General features: G+C 36.8%; 1 long non-coding RNA gene across 1 annotated transcript in view; it reads left to right on the forward strand.

Moving 5' to 3' along the window:
* The window catches only part of LOC141506947 (uncharacterized), a 90,163-nt gene that overhangs the window by 39,593 nt on the left and 31,467 nt on the right, over window positions 1–19,103 (forward strand). Inside the window, exon 3 of the long non-coding RNA XR_012474030.1 lies at window positions 10,448–10,533. This is a non-coding gene — a long non-coding RNA (uncharacterized LOC141506947). The remainder of the gene's footprint in view (window positions 1–10,447; window positions 10,534–19,103) is intronic.

Genomic DNA, 19,103 nt, shown 5'->3' on the forward strand with positions numbered 1-19,103 from the left:
TCTTTTGATTTTTAGGATTTCTATGTTGATGTTTAATTGAGGATTTTAAAAAATTGTTTCTTGGGCCGCTAGGTGGCACAGTGGATAAAGCACCGGCCCTGGAGTCAGGAGTACCTGGGTTCAAATCTGGTCTCAGACACTTAATAATTACCTCGCTGTGTGGCCTTGGGCAAGCCACTTAACCCCATTGCCTTGCAAAAACCTAAAAAAAAAAATTGTTTCTTTCACTCAATTCACTGATCTGCTATTTTCTTTTTTTAATTGATGCAAGTGTTTAGCCATAAACATTTTACCTTAAATACTGCTTTGGCTGCTTCCCACAAATTTTGTATATTTTCTTATTGTTTTCATTATCTTTAAAGAAACTATTAATTGTTTCTATGATTTGTTCTTTGACCCAGAAATTCTTTTTGAAGAGATTATTTTTTAAATCTATGATTCAAAGATCCTTTATTGAAAGTAATTTTTATTGCATTATTTCAAAAGGGATGCATTTAATATTTTTGCTTTTTACAGTTGTATGTGAGGTGTTTTATGCCAATACATGGTCAATTTTTGTGAAGGTTATATGTTCAGAAAAGAGTATACTTTCTATTATTCAATATTCACCAGAGGTTTGTCATATCTAACTTTTATAAAATTCTGATGAACTCTTGAACTTCTTTCTTGTTTATTTTATGACAATATTTATACAGTAACAAGAAGAATTAAGGTGACCCCTATAATAAGGTTTTACCATCTATTTCCTCTGTAATTCATTAACTTCCTTCAAAAATATAGATGCTATGCCATTTGGTTCATATATATATATTCAGTATTGATATTAATTCATTGTCTATTGTGCTTTTGAGCAAAATGTAGTTTTCTTCATTATCTCTTTTAATTAGATCTACATTTAATGCTTTTGCTTTATCTGAGATTATGTTTACTACCCCTGCTTTTTTGCCCCCTTTATTGTTTTTTTAATATTTTTTTCAAGGCAATGGGGTTAAGTGGCTTGCCCAAGGCCACACAGCTAAGTAATTATTAAGTGTCTGAGGCCGGATTTGAACCCAGGTACTCCTGACTCCAGGGCCAGGGCTCTATCCACTGCGCCACCTAGCTGCCCCTTTTTGCCCCCTTTAGATGAAGCATGATATATTCTACTCCAGTTCCTTAATTCTGTGAATGTCTTTCTGTTTCAAGTGTTATCTCTTGTAATGAACATATTCTTATATTCTGATTTCTAATCCAATCTGCTATCTTCTTCCATTTTATGAGTAAATTCACCCAATTTACATTCACAATTATGGTTACTGTGTATTTCCTTCCATCCTATTCTCTTCTATTTATCCTTCTCTTTTTTTACCCTACTATCTCTTCATCTGACCAATGCCTACCATAATCCATTCTCCCTTTTGCTTCAAAGATATCTAGGTAGTTTTCCTTTATAATTCCCTAAATATGATATCCAGCCTTTTTTTTTTAAATCATAGTGTTCAGGTATTCCAATGCTTTTTAAATTATCTATCCTCAAGCTATTTTCAGGGTCATATGAGATATTTCACATTTCCTTCTATCTTTTTCAGATTTTTGACTTAGTCTTATTGTTTCTTAATTTCTCATAGAGGTATTACCTTCCACTTCAGCAGTTCTAATTTTTTTTTTGCAAGGCAAATTGGGGTTAAGTGGCTTGCCCAAGGTCACACAGCTAGGTAATTATTAAGTGTCTGAGGTCCTCCTGACTCCAGGGCTGGTGCTCTATCCACTGCACCACCTAGCCGTCCCTATTGTAAATTTCTCGAGGGAAAAATCTGTTATTTTACTTCTTTCTGTATCTTCCTCCTAACATTTAGCACAGTGTCTAACATAAAGATGCTTAATAATTTATTAATTGTTTCTATAATTTTGATTTTATGTCTAGAGTTAGCTAAGTAAACTATCCTATATTTGCTAAGAGATGTTTCAGACTCCCTCATTTCACAAGGAAGAAAATTAGAGGGACAGCTAGGTGGCGCAATGGATAGAGCACCGGCTAGGAGGACCTGAGTTCAAATTCGACCTCAGACACTTAATAATTACCTAGCCGTGTGGCCTTGGGCAAGCTACTTAACCCTATTGCCTTGTAAAAAACCATAAATATTAGGCAGAGAGGGTAAGTGACCTAATTCTTTGCTCAAAATTCTTTGCTCAGCTACTAAGTAGCTGAACCTGGATTTAATGCAGGACATCTGAGTCAGCATTAATACTCTTTCTGCAGAAAAAAATAATGTTTCTTATCTCAAGGCAGACAAAACCTCAGAAAATAGATGGGGGTTGAGGGAAGTGATAGTTCACCAATCCTTATCTCCTTCATTCTTTGGAGAACAATGAAGCTAACTGAAAACTCAGCCCCTCCTCCTCCTCCCAAGGAAGGGGGGAAGGAGTAGACAACATCCTACAAGGATGTCGGGGAAGGAGGGAGACACTAAGTCCAATTGAAACCAGTATTGGACTTCTAGACCAAGAGGAGTGGCTGCATAGATCCTGGCAAGTGCAGAAGAACTTGGACATGTCAATCCAAGAAGATAATTTCATTTTTCCCTTCTTGTCTCTCTCCTCCCCTTGTAGAACTTTATCTATGTTTTGAAGGGGGTTTTTTGGTTTGTTTTAACATTTCTATGTAGACAACATTAAGGTAAAACTATGGTTAACCAATTGCTAGTCTGTTTTTCATTTTTCCAAGGACAGCTGAGAAGGAGGCTATGATTGATTAGGTAAAGAGAGGGAGAGTGGGGAGGGGAAGGAGGAAAAAGAGAGAGGAGATAAAGGGGGGTGAGAAAAAAGGAAGAGAAGGGGAAGGGAGGATTAGAAAGCCAGGGAAGAGAGGAGACAAAGAGAAAGAGAGAAAGAATTTTTTTTCTAATTGCTTAGTCTATAATCTAGGGCTTCAATTTGGACAAAATAGTTTCATTGCTATATATTATTATAGTTATTTTCCCATTCTTCAAGACCCTATTTCTGATTTTCTTGACAAAGATCCTGGAATGGTTTGCCATTTACTTCCCTAGCTCATTTTACAGATGACGAACTAAGGCAAACAGGATTAAGTGATTTGTAGGGGATCACACAACTTCGCCAAAAAAAGCAGAAAAGAAGAAGCAAATCCAGACCTGGTCACAGAATGATCCAAGCAGTTAGGTGGTTGGTAACATATGATGCATCAGATAATTCTTTCCTTTGACTATTGTTCCATCTTTCAAAAAGTGCAAAAACCGGATAACCATTACCAAGAGTAGGGTCAAGGGCACTGACTAAAGAGAAAGTCCCAATCCAAAGGAGAAGCTGGGAACAAACGATATTGACCACCTGAGGGCTAGCCAATAACTAGTTCTTCTTAGCCAAATAAATTCACTGCACACAATATCAGAAGTAGAAAACCATCACTATTGCTATAAAATATGGAGATCAATTCCTCATTTTCAAGTATTTCATAATCTAACATATGAAAGTTTTATTAAAAGAGAGAAAACAAAAGTGACACCCTCATTGAGCAACCACTGATTCTGGAATCATTTAGAATCCCAATAAGAGATTGCCCTCTGGTGTTTGTACTTCACAACCTCTTTCTTGACTCACTATTCCTTGTTGGTTGGAAATGGGTAGTATTTTTCTTTTACTCTCTGCCCAATGCCTTAGTGTTTTTCTTTGTATTCCCCTATTACTGCAGCATGGCTTCCTGCCTACCAGTTTCTCAATAAATTATTTAGCCCTTTAGTCTTTGGATACCATCTCCTCTTATAACAGTAAGTACTCTCCATTTTTTTACATCACCATTGCTTGTTTCTCTCCAGATCCATTACTTCTCCCAGCCTCTAACAGTTAATCAGTTTCCACTCTGCAGGACTTCAAATTTTCTTCCTCATTCAAATGGAAATAGCTAGGTACTCACTACTTCCATATTCAATCCTAATTTTTTTTTTATTTTCAAATCCAAATTTCCAAAAGCCTGCAGTTATCTCAACCTGGATGTCTTCCTGATATGCCTGGATATTACATGCAACTCAAAATATACAGAATGGAATTAGTCATCTTCCCTTCCCTGTCCCCCAAAAGCTGCTCTTCCTCCATACTTAGATCGATGAATCAACATTGTAGGAACAGACACTCAAATCTCAGTTATCTTTGACCCTTCTCTTTCTCTCAGTGCCCCTTTCCCTGTCCAATGAAATGCCAAATCTTTTTTATTTTGCTCCAAAATATTTTGTGTATTTATTTCTTTTTCTCTATTCTACCTGGTTAAGATTCTCTTCTTCTCTTGCAAAAAGTATTATAATAGCTTCCTAATATTTTCCCGCCACCACTCTCTGACTTCTCCAATCATTATCCACACAGCTGTCAAAATAATCTTTCCCATGCACATGTAGCAGTGGATATGGTCTTTCAACCACTCCTTTTTTGCATTCTTCACCCTACTATTGACTCAATGCCTAGATGTAGTTGTATATAAACATTCCTCTGCTCTGGAAAATTGCATCAAATTGTATTTCTAATTCTTGGTATAGTTTGTTACCTCTGAGACCCAGGGATTGTACCTGGCAAAACACCTGATGTTAGATCTACCTCTTCTTCTTTCCTGGGAATGGTCCCTTTCAATTACCTTCTATTTCTAATAAGAACACTCATCCTGTCATAAGTCTGGGGCCAACACTTTAAAGACAAAGTAAACATTTTAAAACAAAGAAAATTAAACAGATTATCCTGTTCCCAGAAGGAAAGGGTCAAACTTCTACAGGGAACCACAAGGAAGAAAGAAATACAATATTATAGTTTGGTGACTAGAGTCTTGAGAGGATTTTGTCAATATGGCATATGTCCTAACACTCCTTAAGTTTTATCAGCCTAAGAAATCTTGTTACTGGTATCCTGGCCCCACTCTTTCCCTCTCATTCTCTTAGGAATTCTGTAGTCTGGCTTCAACCAAATCTGCTTTCCTTGAAGTAACTAGTGACCTCTCAATTGCTAAATCTAATGATTTTTTCTCAGGCCTCTTCCATATTGACCTTGCCACAGCCTTGGACACTGTCAATCACCCTCTTCTTGATAATCACCTCTCTGTGGAATTTCAGGATACTGTACTTTTCTAATTCTCTTCCTACCTATCTCAGTCTTCTTGACTTAATCTTTATCCAGGTCATTTTGATATTGATATCCTGTAAACATTTGAAACTCAACATGTCCAAGATTGAACTCAGACTGTTTCCCCCCAAACTCTCCTCTTTCTGAACTTTCCTAGTACTGTCATTAACACGATCATATGCTCAACTACCAAACTCACAACCTGGGTATCATAAAAGATTTTTCCTCCTTATACCTAATCTGTTGCCAAGTTCTGTCAGTTTTACCTTGATAACATCTTTCAAATATATGCCTTTTCTCCTCTGAAACTCCCACCAAACTGGTCGAGGCTCTCATCATCTTACACCTGGACTACTACAATAACTTCCTGATTAGTTTGCCTGCAACAAGTCTCTCTATTCCAGACTATTCTCCACTCAGCTATCCAACAGCATGAGTCTGATCATGTCACCTTCTTTCTCAACAAACTACAGTAGTTCCTTATCATCTCTAACATAAAATACAGAATCCTCTGTTTGGCATTCAAAGCCCTTCCTGATCTGGTCCTATCTACCTTTACAGTTTCCTTATATGTTACACCTTCCCAATGTATTCTGTGATTCAGTGACATTGACCTCTTTACTGGTCCTCAACCAAGACATCCCATCTCCCAACTCCTGTATATTGCTTGTATGTAGGTATTTTCATAACATCTCCCCCATTAGAATGTGAGCTTGAGGAGTACAGGCAGCAATCCAAATGAACTCTCCCAACATTCCTCTCTAAATAACTTTAAAATAACTTCCCAAATCAAATTTTGAAGTGGCTAAGCCAACAAAAGGATAGTGAGACATGTTTCCAGCCTGAGACAATTTAGGAGTTTGCAAGAGAGATCTGTGATACTGTATAGGGGTCCATCCAGAGTGTAGCAGCAGCAGGAACACCAGAGATGAGCCTTGGAGGTAAGCCACAAAAGTCGTAGCAGCAGCTGAAGCTTTGGGAGCTCTCAGTTCAAAGATAGTTAAGGGGGTCAGACAACTGGTCAAAAAGAGATTACTGGGGACACTTTGCCAGCATTGGCTATAGCTGATCCTGACTGGCAACTGTATTGCCCATAGCAATTTTGCAACAGAGTTCTAGGAAAGAAAGGAACATTTATGATAGGTATCAAGAGAGTAAAAGCTCTGGTTGCAGTTCCAAGGTGGAGAGGAATGCTAAGGCTTATGACAGCAGGGTAGCAGAGGTCATTCCTGGGGAAAGACAAGAGTACAGACCAGGATAGCAGTGACTGCACCTCTCTCCAGATCACACTACTTTGGAAGCACTGAAAACTTGCAGACTCTCAGAACTAGCTCTGAAAACAAAAAAAAAGTCTGAACCTAAAGACAGTACCTCCTCGCCCCACCCCACCCCCACCCCTAGGTAAGCAGAGTCTAATTTTAATATAAAATTCAAAGTAAAACAAAATAGGCTGAAAAATTGAGTAAACAACAACAAAAACACCAATAAAAAAAAGAACTTTACCATATGAAGCTACAAAGGAGGCAGGGAAGACCAAGACATAAGCTCAAAAGACAACAATTTTTAAAAATGGGCATAAGCAAAGCCTCAAAGAAAAAAGCTAATTGTAAATCACCCAATCAAAATTTCTGGAAGATTTAAAGAAGGAGATAAGAATAGTAGAGGAAAATTTGGGAAAAGAAATGAGAGTAATGCAGAAAAATATGAAAAAAAGAATGAACAACCATAAAAGATATACACATACACATACAAATACTGAAGATTATAACACCTTTAAAAACAGAATTAGTCAAATGGAAAAATAGGTACAAAAGCTCAATAAAGACAATAATTCCTCAAAAATTAGAATTGGGCAACTGGAATCTAATGATTCTATAAGACAAAAAGAAGCAATACAACAAAATCAAAAGAAGAAAAGAGAAGAAAATATGAAATTTCAGAAAAGCAAGTAACTTGAATAATGGACCAAGGAGAGAAAATTTCAGTCATCATTTTTAAAAGGATGTGGACATTATATTTCAAGGAATTATCAAGAAAAATTGCTCCACTATCTTACATCCAGGGGGTGAAAATAGAAATTGAAAGAATCCATTGATCACACCCTTAAAAAGATTCCACAATGAAAACTCCCAAGAATATTATAGCCAAATTTCAGGCCTCTGTGGTTAAGGGGAAAATATTATAAATAGCCAGAAAAAACAAAACAAACAATTCAGATATTGTGAAGTCACACTCAGGATCACACAAGATTAAGCAGCTTCTACACTAAAGGAGTACAAGATCTAAAATATGATATTTAAGATGGCAAAGTAATTAGAATTGTAACTAAGAATAACTTACTCAGAAAAACTGAGTACAGTCTTCAGGAGTGGGAAATGGATATTTAATCAAATAGAGGACTTTCAAGCATTCTTGATGAAAAGATCAGAGCTAAACAGAAAATCTGACATTCAAATGCAAGTCTCAAGAGAAGCATTAAAAAGGTACACATGAAAAAGTAACCATAGGAGAAACAATAAAGTTAAAATGTTTTCATTCTTTTATGGGAAGATGATACATTTAATTCCTAAGAACTTTATCATTAATAGGGCAGTTAGGTGTCTATGTAGACAGAGGGCATGAATGTGAGTTGATTTTGTTGAGATGATTTCAAAAAGAATGAAGCAAAACAAACTTTTGACGAGGGACACAAGAGACAGAAACAGACAGACAGAGAGAGACAAAAAGAGAAGACTATATACAGAAGAAAATAGAATGAAGGGAAATATAGCATTAGTAATTATTCATTGTGAAGGTGAATGGGATGAATTCACCTATAAAACAGAGGCAGATAACAGAACTGATTAGAAGTCAGAATCCAGTAATAATGTTGTTTACAAAAGACAGGTGTGAAATAGACACAGAATTTAAATTAAGGGATGGAACAGAATCTATAACACTTCAGCTGAAGTTAAAAAAAAAGAAAGGGTTAGTAATCATAATCTCAGATAAAGCAAAAGCAAAAATAGATCTAATTAAAAGAGGTTATCAAGAAAGCTAGACAATGGAGTAATATAAAAAAAATTTATAGTAAGTTTCTCTGATAAAGGCCTCATTTCTTAAATATATAGGGAACCAGGACAAATTAATAAAAATAAAAGCCATTCCCAAATTAATACTTGGTCCAAGAATGTTTTCAGAAGAAGAAATCAAATCTATTCATAAGCATTTGCAAATTAAAACAACTCTGAAGAGAAAAATACTAGATGGGATGAGGGAAAATAGGTACACTAATAAACTGTTGGTGAAATTGTGAACCGGTCCAGTCATTCTGGAGAATAATTTTGCCCAAAGGGCTATAAAGCTACACATATTCTTTGACCCAAGAATACCACTATACATCCTGTAATCCAAAGAGAGCAAAGAAAAAAGAAAAAGAATCTATATGCACAAAAATATTTATAGGTGCTCTTTTTGGGGTGTCAAAAAATCAGAAATTGAGGAGAATACTAAATCAATTGAGAAATGACTGAACAAGTTGTGACATATGATTGTGACAGAGTACTATTGTGCTATGGAAAATGAGGGGGATGGTTACAGAAAAAAACATGGCAAGACCTATATGTACTAATGCAAAATTGAAGTGAGAAGAACTGAAAGGTCATTGTGCACATTAATAGCAATGCTGTAATGTTGATCAGCTGTGAAAGATTTGGCTTCTCTGATCAATCCAAGACAATTTCAAAGTACTCAATGATCAACTGATGAACTGATCAACTCTAAGTGCAAATTGAATTATAATTTTCTCACTTTTTTTGAATAATATAGAAATATTTTTTGCATGATTTCACATGTATAGATATAATTTTGATTACAGTGTGCAGGGTGGGGAAAGGGAAGGAGAGTATTTAAAACTCGTTATTCAAAAAGAAAAGAATGCTTAAAATAAATGAATAATTTTGAAAAACTTAAGTTGGAAGATAAAAATAGGGGAAAAAAGCAAGGCATTGTACTTGTAAGGGGACCACTAGAGACCATGGACAGTTATTTCAGGAGAATGGTGAGAGCTAAAGTTATATGGCAATGGTTTAAAGTCTTAATGGGTGATGAATACCAATAGGAGGTGAATGAATGTTCACTATTCTTTTCTTGAGTTTGGATTACAAAGAGGAAGAGATAGAGGAAGATGACACTATAGCTTTAATGAAGTGGTTAATAGCAAAGAGAAATTTGTTTTAGTTTGATTTTAGATCAGGAGACATGAACATTTCTGAAGAGTAGTAAGTGAGAAAGAAAGTAGAAATTCATGAGACAAGTCATTACAGATAGAGACTAAAAGGTGGAAATGAATGAATGTACCTGTAGGAGAATTAGATTTAGAGGAAGGACCTAAGACTTTAAGGAAGGAGACAGTGGGGGAGAGATGCTGATAAGTATAGAGGAGAATTAAAAGAATCCATGACAGATGGCCTTATTCTCAGTGAAGTCGGGGTGAGCCATCCTCATTAAGTAGTTAAGTCTTTGAACAAGAAAGAATGTGAGCAGGAACCAGATGTTAAGACTATTTCCATTGCAAAAGGGGATCCATTGCATAGGTTATCAGATTCTTTAGTATTGATTGGTTTTGTTAATTTTTCCCTTTTTTTATATTCTTTTCTTTTTTAATGTTATGTTTCTTGTCCTTTGTTATGGAAGAAGACCAAAATGACATCACTATGTTTGAGACAAATTACAGTGTGTCTGACCATGGCTGATCAGAACATGAGCTAGGAATGGTCTACCACAAATTGGGCACAAATAGTTCACATGAACACCTGGGATGGGTACTCTAAACTTACTGATGTCACCTTTCCTTTGAGTTGTTACAATTCTGCCTTCCTCTTAGAGTGCAGTACCTTCTCTGATGAGTTTACACTATGCTGGGTGGTCCTATGTCAGTGTCTCCCATGCTGTACAATTAATTCTAAGGTTCTTCAATGAAACCTTCAGGGTGTCTCAGTATCATTTCTTCTGACCCCTTGTGAGATTTTCCCTTGTGTGAGTTCTCCATAAAATAGTTTTTTTTGGAAAGCATATATCTGGCATTCTAACAACATGCCAAGCCCATTGTAGTTGCATTCTCTGTAGTAATGTTGGAATGCCAGGCTGTTTAGCTTGAGAAAGGACCTCAGTGTCTGGTATCTTCTCCTGTCAGGTGATCCTCAGAATCTTCCTAAGACAATTTAAATGGAAATGATTCTGTTTCCTGACATGGCATTTGAGGACTGTTCAAGTTTCACAGGCATATAGCAATGAGATCAGCACAATTGCTCTGTAGACCTTCAGTTTGGTAGTCAGTCTAATACTCCTTCTCTCCTATACTTTCTTTCAGAACCTCCCAAATACTGAGCCAGCTCTGGCAATGTGTGTGTCATCTTCATTATCAATATGTACCTCCTTGGAAAGGATACTACTAAGGTAAGTGAACTTGCCACAATATTCAAAACTTCTCCATTTGTTGTAATCAATACTTCCACATATGGATGGTGTGGTGTAGGCTGATGGAACACCTGTGCTTTCTTGGTGTTAATTATTAGACCAAAATTAACACAAGCAGCAGAGAATCAATCCATATTTTGTTGAGTATCAGCTTTAGAGGTTGCATAGTGTGCACAATCATCTACAAACAGAAACTCATGTACCAACACTCCCTCCACTTTGGTCTTGGCTTATAGACTTTGCAAAGTGAAGAATCTGCCAAGAGTGCAGCAGCTGACCTTGAAGCCATGTTTATCCTTACTGAAAGCATTTGATAACATGGCTGAAAACATCATGCTATAAAGTGTGGAGGAAAGACAATAGTTAATGTTATATGGGATGATGGGGAGATTCTAAGGGGAAAGATATGGGAAACTTTGGTGATGCAATAACAAAAACTATCAATAATTTTTTAAAAATCTTGAACAAAAAGAAATGTGAGATCCTTAAGAGTATTTTTCATAATGCTACACTCATTTGCTGAATCCTTTCTTGTTCCCTAAGTATGTGAATACCTCTTTAAGTAAATTCTCTTCTGGCCATCTCTTTTCTCTCTCATCAACTTCCACAGGTTCAGTCATCATCTTTACACAGATTCCCAACTCTCTGTCTATTTCTAATCTCCCTTCCAAACTCCAGTCTTCCATCACCAACTGCCTGTTAGACACTTTGTTGACTGTTCCAAAGGCATCTCAAATTCCTCAGGTCTCAAATGAGCTTCATTATCTTCCCCTCTAAACTTGCCCCCTCCTCTAAACTTCCTGATTTGTTACCATTGTCCTCAAACTTCATAAACTCTGAATTATCCTTGACTGTTTCGCTCTTCTTCATTCCCAAATACAGTTGTCAAATCCTGCCATTTCTACCTCTACATTATCTCTTGCTTCTCTTCTTTCTCTCCTCACATTGCCACCATCCTAGTTTAGGCCCTCACTACCTCTAAAGGGGACATTTTTTTGTTTGTCTGAGGTGATTAGGATTAAGTGATTTACCCATCATCACACAGCTTGTGTTGTTTGAACTCAGGACCTTCTGCTTTCTGTATTGCTGCTCTTTATTTACTTTGCCATCTGACTGTCCCTTGACCTTGGACTATTGTAATAGTTTTCTTCCTGCTTCCAGTCTCTCCCCTCTCTAATTCATCCTTCTTATCTAGCCAAAATCATATTCCTGAGTTGTTTGCTTTTGTCACTCCCCTTGTCAAAATATTCAGTGTTGTCCAAGATAAGATACAAATTCCTCAATCTAATGCAGCAGTGGTGGAATGGGGGAACGCGCTGGATCATTCAGTCTCTCTTTTTCATTCCTCCATCCTGCTCCAGACTGATTGCCTTAATGGGTGTCCTAACATAAACATTCTTTCTCTGCTCTGGGAAGTTTTAACAAAAGAATCTATAATTCTCTCTAATTTTTAGCTACAATCCCCTAGGCAGAGACAGTGCTCTGGCACAGTACCTAAGCACTAAATCTAGTTTTTCTCTCTCTTCTCCCAGGATCCTACACCTCAATTCCCTCCTCCTAATTATATTCCCAATAAGCACGCCCAGACTAGCAAATGGCTGTGTTTAACACTGTTTATGAAGACAAAGTAAATATTTAAAACAAAGAATGGTAAACAGACTTTACCCATGATCAGAAAGAAAAGACATCAGGCTCCCATGAAGGAGTCCAAGGGGGAAAGGGAAATGATGAATTATTCACTGCCTTGGGCTCTGTATGTAATCCAGAAAGTTTCCAAAAACACAGAATTTATACTAATTCACATTCTTCCCCATCTGAACCCACTCCTGTTGACCTGACCCCAATTCTCCTTGATGGCTATATTCACTCTCTTAGTCCTATGTGGCCTCTTGCAAAGTTCCCTTCTCCATCTCTGTTAATATCTTCTGCCAGTCTCATTGAGAGAAGAACTCAAGTCTGGATTTTGTTGAGACCCACCCCAACCTGCTAATTGTTCCACTGTCTTTTAAGGTCACGTAGGGAGTGTGACCAATCGCTTTGACTAAAGACATTGCTTCCTTTCTAACGAACTCAGAGTTTTTTGTTTGTCTTTTCTAAATAGAGCACTGGGTATAGTCTTATTTTTATAGTTAGTTTTTAATACTCTGGTATAGTTCCTTACTTTCCATGATTAGGAAGTCAACTGTGATACATCAATCAGTATTCTCTTCTTTCAATATGACACAGGATCACCTTTCCAGTCTTATTAAGTCCCCTTCACATACTCTAAATTACTGCCAAACTGACCTTCTTCTCATTTTTTGGACCTAACATTTTATCACCAGTGTCTGTTCCTGGAACACATTTCCTTCGGTCAGTCTCTCAAAATTCTTATCTTCTTTCTTTTAAGGCTGTCTCAGGTGCCCTGAGGTCTCCATTGAACTTCCACAGTTGTTAGTGCTATCTCCTTCCCCAGATTACCCTGTATTTACTTATCTTGTAGATATTGCATCTCTCTCTCCCCCCACCCCCAGTAGAATTTATAAACTTCTTGAAACCTCAGACTATTTCGTTTTTGAATTAGAGTCAACATAGATATCCCTCACTTAGGCTATATAAATGGTGGTACAAGAAGGGAATGGACTATTGTTGTCTAAAAGAAACGATGAATATGAAGAATGCAGTGAAGCATGGAAAGACTTATGGGAACTGATACAAAGTTAGACAAGCAGAACAAGAAAAACAATATACACAGTAACAACAACAATGTAAATGGAACGAACAATAACAACAAAAGAAATTGAATACTTCCTATCATATCCAACCTTGGTTCAGAAGAAGAGATGAGGAAATGTACTTCCTAGACTTCTCTGCAGAGGCAAGAGAATATACCTCTTTTTAGAGCCCTTGGTTAATTCTATTTAACTGCTTTTTTCTTGAAGATATCTCTCTGGGTTGTGATGGTTTTTCTTAAAGAGGACAAATGACCTCATATAGATGATGTCTTGACTTGCACATCAACTGGGTATATGTGCCAAACTACTGGAAGTTGCCAACCTCTCTGGGTAGGGCTGGGACAGAGATATAGGCAGTGGTGGGCTGGTAAATATTTAACAACTGGCTATCCCTTCAAAAATTTATACACAACATACTTTTGAATTTAATATACATTATCAAAATCTTCTCCATCACTTTCTAAAGTCAATCAATAAAACAATAAAGCAAGCCCTAATTTATAGTGTTTGCCAATTTTTAATTAAATGTTCTGATCAGAAATTTAACAATTAGCTGCCTGTAAGAACTGACTCTAGTAAAAACTGACTGGATATATGAGGAAAGGAAGGTAGCTAAAAACAAAAGATACTGTGAAAAGACCTGAGTCAGAGTCCAACACGTGTACTTTTATTCTAAATCAATAAGATTTAACTTTAATATCTTGATAAAGGGGCTAAGAAGGTGGCAAGTTCAAAGAAATGAAAAAATCCAACATGGGTTGGTTACTCAGAGGCACCAATTCAGTTAATTTCAGTTCAGCAAGCACTTATCTAATAATAAGCATATACAAAAAGAAAAGAAGCAAGTTAGGGCATAGGAGAATAAACTGACCTTAGAACTAGGAAGATATGGCTTCAAGTTCCATTTCTAATCCATAACAGATGATAAAGAAATACAGATATACATATGCATACACATATGTGTGTAGGTAGGTATCTACCTAGTAGATATATAAAGAGATCTATAGATATTGATATAGATTAGCTATAGATATATCTAGACATAACAAATCTTATTCTGAAGGAAGTTACAATCTAATAGAAGAACTCACAGTCTGCACTTAGAATCATGCATACAAAAGAACATGGGTTTTAGTTCATGAAATATTCTTTCTCCATAGAATCATTGATTTAGATCTGGGAGGAACTTTGTAGGACTTGGCCTATTTCAGTATTCTTCCTAGTGGTTCACACTCAACATTTTCTTAGGCAAATTTTTTTAGATCATGAATCCCATGAGTAAAAAAAAAGTTAAGCAATGTATTTATTTTGTAATAAATTATGTGTTGTTTTATTAATATATTCTACACATTAGAAAACATACATAGAAACAGAAATAAGAGATAAAGATTAAATAAGTGATCTTCTAAAATTTATTTTACTTATTAACAGTACTTAGTTCCTTTTTTCTCTTGCTAAACTTATTATTAATTATTAATATTTTAGTACCAGCAATGTGATTGAATGTTTCATTACTTTAAAAAATGGTGGTTTAATCTGTAACTCGAGGCTCAAGCCAGTCATCTGTGGAAGATTTTTCTCATTGAGGGAGGAAGCAGAGTTGGTAAGAGCTCAGAAGAGGAGATACTTGGGTCTTCCGGCTTCCAGAGATTTTCCTCTGTGAGACATGCCATCTCCCAATTCTGGGCATTTTCTATGGCTGTTTCTAATTTCTGAAATCTTCTCCCTCCTTATTTCTAACTCCTCCTTTCCCTGGCTTGTTTCAGCTCTCAGTTAAAATTCCACTTTTTTTGTGAGAAACCTTTCCTGATCCCTATCATTTGCTAGTGCTTTCCTTCTGCGAACACCTCCAATTTATTCTTTATAAATCTCATGTAATAGGGCTTAGATACATGTCCTTCATGTGTTGCACTGAGACACTGTACTATAGCTAAATGTTTATCTGCAGGGTCAGGTGAAATCCACATCATGAAGTATTTTCTCAATTATACTATTCTGGACATCCCTAACAGATAACTTAATTGTTTATCATATATCCATTGTTCTCAAAGAGGACCAAAGACATCAGGAGAGTGCAAGACTTGCAATTGAAATGGATTTAGTTAGTAAGGGAGGGCTGTGCAAAATTATCAACCTTATTCTCTCCTCCAGAGCCATCTGGGGTCAGTGATAAGACATAGGTCAGTACAACTTGCGATGGCCCTAGTCTATCAAGAAGAAAGCCAACCAAACTCTTCTTCAACATATACTGAAGAAAATCCAGAATCACTCTGATGAACCTGTTTTCCCTCTAATCCCAAAGTCTTGAGAATTTATGATCCCCATATGTCAATATCCAGCAAAGCAACCTGTTTCCTTTTATCTTATATCATGAGCAAAATGAGAACTGAAGATTGACAATGTTATCTTTCTCAGATAACACTAATATCTTGTATTTCACAGTTCTCATTTTAAAAAATTTCCTAGATTTCAAAGTAGGAGGCACACAAGTTATTGGTTGGGCATAAGGCCCCTTTGTCCATGGCAATTCTTCCATTTGACTGCCTTCTTAACCCCCATACTCAGGTATCAAAACACACCTGGCCAATAGACAAGAATATCTCTAAAAACTTTCATCAAGAAAGGAGAGAGGGGCCGCCAAGTGGATAGAGCATTGGCCTTGGAGTCAGGAGTACCTGGGTTCAAATCTGGTCTCAGACACTTAATAATTACCTAGCTGTGGCCTTGGGGAAGCCACTTAATCCCATTTGTCTTGCAAAAACCTAAAAAAAAATGAGAGAAAGAATTGATCTTGTTCTGGTCATTGTCATTTAAATTAAATGAAATTAAAAACATTAGAAAAGGTGGGGGGGAATCAATTAAAGAAAAGAAACAGAAAATCCTCCCAGGAATAAAAACTATTTGGGTCTCCCCTGTGGTGGTAACTATAACAATTTTGCTTGGGCTGCAAGTGGGTATTTTGGGGACCTACACTGAGAGTACCCATGGATCACTAAGGGTGAGTCATATTTTTACTGTTTATATTAGCTGCTGCCAGAGCTTCTTTTCCCTCCTGTCCCTTTCACCCAATTCTCTCTTGTCCTTCCTCACCCTTTTTCTGTGTATACCTTCATCTGGCATTCTATACATGGGTAGTGATTCTAATAGGAAGTGGACTAAGGAGGTGGAAAACCATATAACTTTTTTCTTGCCTCTTATACCTTGTGTTCTTGTGTCCTAACTTGAGGGGAAATTATTTCAAAGATTATTCTTGAGCTCCAACTGCCAGTTGTTCACCTTCTTGAATTCCTGACATGGTGATTCTTAAAGAAATAGTGAATAAGACAGCCTAAACATTTCAGCCACACACTAATGAGCATCTTGGAGGTGTTGAGACTGGAACAAATCTGAGAGAAGCTAACTTGTGGTTTTCTTATTGCATGCACACTATTGATTTCAACTTAGCTTCTAAATGTTTCCACCTGAACCCTACCTCCTCATTGACTTGTGCTTTGAGGACAGAGAGACTATTCACAACTAGTCTATCTCTTAACTGACAGAGAAGCTGAAAATTGTTTATCACCCACCTACAATTTAAACTCAAAATAACATTAATAGAAATAAATGACAAGTTCAATGTCAATACTTTCAACAAAGTGACAGTTCTGGGATTAGTGTTCAGGGATTTACAAGTTAGCATCTTGATGGAAAAGCTAAATAGTTGTGGAGAGATTGGGTGACTTGTTTATTTACAAAATAGTCCCAAAGACTGGCAGGGGTCCTAGAAAGACAATTCATCCCAATCACTTATTGCCAATTGGAAGTTTAGCTAAATTCCCTCCCTGACAAGTTAAGACTGATGGACATTCATAAGGGGAATGGTAAATGAAAGAGACTGCCTGCCAGTCATGCAAAGACTGTATGACCCAGACAGTAGCTCAAAAAAAAGTCATTTTGAATGAAGAAGACTTTCTGTACTGTATCCTAACAACCAATTCAAATAATAGAAGAGGTCTGAACCCAAAGGCAGCACATTTTCTTTCTATTGCTTTAGTTGTTCTGACTCCTAGGATATAAACTCTGTTATTACATAGCAGAGTAAAAATCTGCTAGGCAGTCAGGTCTTCAACAAGCTCAGCTCTAGGTAAGTAAGACTTTACTTCTAATGAGGATAGCAAATCATTTCATACCATCAGGTTGAACAGGATTAGGGATAGATAAATCAGTAGTTCTCAGACTCAGTGACTTCTCAGTGACCAGACTAACTCATGGTGGACCCAGGTGAAATGGTCAAAATAGTCTCTCTACCTCAAGGCTCACCACTGCTCCCAAATAATTATCCTTAAATACAGCTGAATATATCACTTCTGTACTCAATTTCCCTAGCTTTCTCTTGCTTCTAAGATAAATTACAAATTTCTCCATTTAAGTTTCCATTTGGTTGGTTTTAGTTTTTTGGAAGCAATCTGGGCCCAAGGTCATACAGTTTGTGTCTGAAGCTAGATTTGAACTCAGGATCTCTTAATTCCAAGCTGTGCATCCATTGAGTTATTTGACTGTTCTTCCTACACTCACCCCCCCACCCTTGTTTAGCTTTTAAAGGCTTTTGCAACCTAACCCCACTTTATCTTTCCACCTCCTTGGACACCAGTCCCCTTCCTATATTTTCTGATTCAAAGGAAAACCAAACTGTCCTCCTCTCTGTTCCTCCCACATGACCCTCTATAACCATCTCAGTGCATTTTCACTAACTGTGCTTCAGCATAGGAATTCAATCCCTTCTCCTCTCTGCATCCTAGAATCCTTCTCTTCCTTTAAGGTGCATCTCTAGTACCATCTTCTTCATGAAACTTCTCCTGATGTCTCAACATCTAGCACCCTCCCTTCCAAACAACCTTGTATTTAACCTTGTCCATACATACAAACATAATTTTGTATATAACTTTATTTTTATGCTATACATAAAGTTCATCATAGATAGGAATTGTTTCATTCTCTGTACTGTATCCCCAGTACCTAGCATGACTGGCATATAGTAAATACATAATAAATATTTGCTGATTGATTGACTGACACACATGCAGCCAGATGACAATACTAATTTAAGTGATGTAACATGGGGCTCTGGTGGTACAGTGGAGAACTCTGGGCTTGGAATTAGGATGACCTGACTTCACATCTGGCCTCTGATACTTATTGGTTGTGTGATTCTGGGCAAGTCACTTAACCTTGTCTGCCTCAGTTTCCTCATCAGCAAAATGAGCAACCCACTCCAGTATCTTTACCAAGAAAACTCAAATGGGGTTACAGTCAGACTGAACAACTAAACAACAACAATGTGTGTATTGCAGGTATGAACTTTTAATTACCATATATTTAAGTATTTTTCATTTATCATGACTATATTATTTTTGTTATTTTCTTCCTGGACCTTAATTTGTTTGGTATCAGTTCCATTTATATTTTGGAACTACATTAGTTTGTAACCAAGGCTGAGTTTTTCTGTGAGCCAGGTGCACATAGTTTTGCTGCTTAGTACATTTGGTTATTTATAGGCGTCCTGGTTTTATTCCTGCTTAATTTTGCTTGCTGTTAGGCACATTTGCTTGTATTGTATGGATATGCATGAAGTCCTGTGTCATATGCATGTGATATATTCTGCATGTGATTTAGACCTGTAGTGACTGAAGCAGCCTGTCAAATGATGCTTTACATTGTGTTCTGTCTCTTGCATGTATTGATGATGTATATTTGCTATAAATAGTACCCTAAGGTGATTACTAGGGATGCTGGGTTAATCATCCTTGTACTGCTCAGTGCTGATATGTATATTGATGCTGTAGTATATAATTTCAG

The sequence above is a fragment of the Macrotis lagotis genome, chromosome 1 (genome assembly GCF_037893015.1).
Source record: "Macrotis lagotis isolate mMagLag1 chromosome 1, bilby.v1.9.chrom.fasta, whole genome shotgun sequence".
NCBI classification, from domain to species: domain Eukaryota; kingdom Metazoa; phylum Chordata; class Mammalia; order Peramelemorphia; family Peramelidae; genus Macrotis; species Macrotis lagotis.